Genomic DNA, 3413 nt, shown 5'->3' with positions numbered 1-3413 from the left:
GTGCATAAGTATATACACTGAATATTTCGGTGAAGTTAGACAATAGTCAATACACAAATAATTTATAGCTTGTCATAAATGAAAAATGAACCCTCTCATGGACAGATTCATTATCTAAATACATAGACCTTATACTAGAGTATAAATATATAGTATTCATATTTTGGCGGCACTCGCTATCGGAGGTGGTCGAGACGCATTTGCTTATCTAGGTTACGCATTTTTGTGGCGTCGACCATCGACAGTTGAACGACCGACCAATCACCGGTATCCACCTAGTCGGACTTCAAATACCCGAGATACGATATTTTCCGCCGTCGTTAACAGTCACCACGGTTTAGTGCCTACTGCCTAGGCTATTTGGCAATCGGGCCTCATTTGATCCTCTGAAACGTATCTGAACAAGCGCTTCGTGGAGTTTGATCTCCTTCTTTATTCCTTTTGGTCGTCAACAGAAGATTTGCACCACCCGTTGAGTATATATTCATTTAATAAAATATTATAGCTGTATAATATTCATACAACATGAGAGCGCCTGCGAAATTTTCGCTTTGCACACTGTTTTGTCTGACTACTGCCTTGGCCGTTGGCGCGGAAATCTACTTTGAATAAGACTTCCCCGATAGTATGTATTATTATTTATTATTATTGTAGCCAATGTTTGACAAGACCACCACCAACAACAATGTTTATATTTTAATAATTCCAATGACCATTGCTGTTACTCAGATTCTTTTGAAAGTGAATGGACGTACTCGGAATATCCTGGTAAGGAATTTGGTAAATTTGTTCACAGCTCGGGCTCTTTCTACAATGATTTCGAAGCTGACAAAGGTATACAAACGTCACAGGTCGGTCGGTTCTATGCTTTGTCCAAGAAATTTCCACCGTTCAGTATCGAAGGCAAAGACCTTGTCATCCAGTACACAGTCAAACACGAGCAAAATATTGGTTGTGGTGGTGGATACGTTAAGCTGTTCAACTGTGATTTGGAACCAAAGGAAATGCACAGCAAAACGCCTTATGAAGTTATGTTTGGTAAATATTTTTATTGTTTTTTTTATTTGTTACTTAGTTACAATAGGTATTACTAATACAGGTTAAAAATGTTATATGTCTATACATATAGGTATTAATAAAATAAATACATATATAATAAGGTAGGTATCTATTATGGTTAAATTAATCAAGCTGTTAATAATAAAAATAAAATATATTGGCGTTCTTATATGTATATTGTATGAATAAGAAGCCAGTAAAACTTTGTTACGTAAAATTAATTAAAGATGACCTGTTGTATTAATTGTATAGTATGTGTGCTTAAAAATATGATATTCATCAGAGACATGCTTTTGAATTGTATGCAATACTTTTTTTTATGTTTTTCTTTAGAGTATTTATCTGTTAATTTAACAAAATTGTTTTTTCATTCACATTTTTTTTGTTTTAAAGATATTAATATAGTTAATGATTTTTTTTCTAAAATTATTAACTAACTCATGATATAATAAGTTGTATTTTGTGGATTCTTAAGTGTAAGTATACTAAATTAATATTTGGTAAAATTTTGAATACTAACTTCATTTTTATTTTTTGTTATTGGTTCTGAACCACTATATTTAATTTACAATTAATATCAGCAATTTGAGAATTGGCGCTGTCAACTATAAAATTTTATTTGATGTTTTGGATAACATATGATGGTTTATTTAATTTCTAAACAAAGTTTTCAGCAAATAAGCATATTTGTAAAGAAAACCAAACACTAAAAATGTAAAAATATTAAATTCATGAACTCACATCTTATTTTTGATTGATTAATTCTATACTGACTATATTATTAACATTAGCTATGGATTCATTTTCATTATCATATAGTTTAAGACAATTGTGTACAATAGCCTCAACATCTACACATTTTTCAAAATAATCAGTTCCATCATCTACCAATTCATTGCTTTCAATAATAACAGATTTCCGTATCTATAAAATAAGTATATTTGTTTTAGAGTAATAATTAAAAGCATTAATAATAAACTATTTTAATTATTATTTACAATACGTTTCACTAAATTGTTTTCAACTTCTTAAACATGTTTACAATATTTTTGCAAAAAGAACAAACTACTAACAATAACATTTTATCTATTTCTCGTCAACAAATAGCACAATTTTTTCTTTTTTTCGCTCACTTTAATGGTGAAAATATAAAATATTTTTTAGCGCATATTTTGATTACATATTTTGTAATTTTTTAGTGCATAAATACATGCATATTACAGTAGTTTTAAGTGCATAAACATCCGAGCCTTAATAATAATAAGTGGTAAAAATATTTTTTCTTGTTAAATTCTAAATTCAAAAATAAAGTTTATCACTTATAGGTATAATATTTGTTTTTAATTTCAATTTTTTATACAAAAGTTTCTTTTATTTTTAGGATCTGACATTTGTGGTCTTGGAACAAAGAAGGTGCATGTTATCTTCAACTACAAAGGAAAAATGTATTGATCAATAAAGACATTCGTTGTCTCGATGATATTTATACTCATGTTTACACACTTATTGTAAAGCCAAATAATACTTATGAAGTATTAATTGATAATTAAATAGTAGAAGCTGATTGGAACTTTTTACCTCCTCAAAAAATCAAAGATCCTAAAGTTAAGAAACCTGAAGACTGGGACGATGAGCTTACTATTAATGACCTCAATGATAAGAAACCACAAGATTGGGATAAGCCAACATTCATTCCTAATCCAGTTGCCTCTAGACTAAGAGATTGGAATGATGAAATGGATAGTGATTGGGAGCCAGCAATGATTGTTAATCCAGATTTCAAGGGTGAATGGAAACCAAAACAGATTGATAATCCAAATTACAAGGTAAAAATAAATTCTAATTATATTTTATTTTTACATACTTTAAAAAGGTTTTTGGTTGAATAAATTATCTGCGATGTTTATAGGGAGTATGGGTACATCCAGAAATTAATAATCCAGAATACAAAAAAGATGATAAACTATATGTAAGAGAAGAAATATGCGCTCTTGGTTTTGACTTGTGACAAGTAAAATCTGGTACTATCTTCGACAATATTTTGATCACAGAAGATATTGATTTAGCTAAAGAAAAAGTAGACGCTATTTGAAAACCGAGATATGTAAGCATAAGTAATATTTTAAATATTCAATACCAATTTAAAATTATATTTATTTTTTTAAGAGGGCGAGTATAATATGAAAGATGCACTTGACGAAGAAGAAAATAAGAAAGAAAAGCAAAAAGCAGAGAAATCAAATGATAAAGACCGTGATGAGTTGTAAAAATAAGACTCAATGTAATGTAATTTTTTTAAGTTGATTTATTTTATAATCTTACTGTATTATTGAACTACATTGTATTAGATTTTA

General features: G+C 29.0%; 1 pseudogene; it reads left to right on the top strand.

Moving 5' to 3' along the window:
- Positions 1-525: 525 nt before the first annotated feature.
- Positions 526-3151, top strand: LOC112600318 (annotated as a pseudogene).
- The last annotated feature ends 262 nt before the right edge of the window (positions 3152-3413 follow it).

Source organism: Melanaphis sacchari, unplaced genomic scaffold, assembly GCF_002803265.2.
Source record: "Melanaphis sacchari strain LSU unplaced genomic scaffold, SCAv2.0 Contig63_pilon_pilon, whole genome shotgun sequence".
Taxonomy (NCBI): Eukaryota; Metazoa; Arthropoda; class Insecta; order Hemiptera; family Aphididae; genus Melanaphis; species Melanaphis sacchari.
Note: the sequence above shows the minus strand (reverse complement) of the source record. Positions and strands in the feature narration are given on the sequence as shown.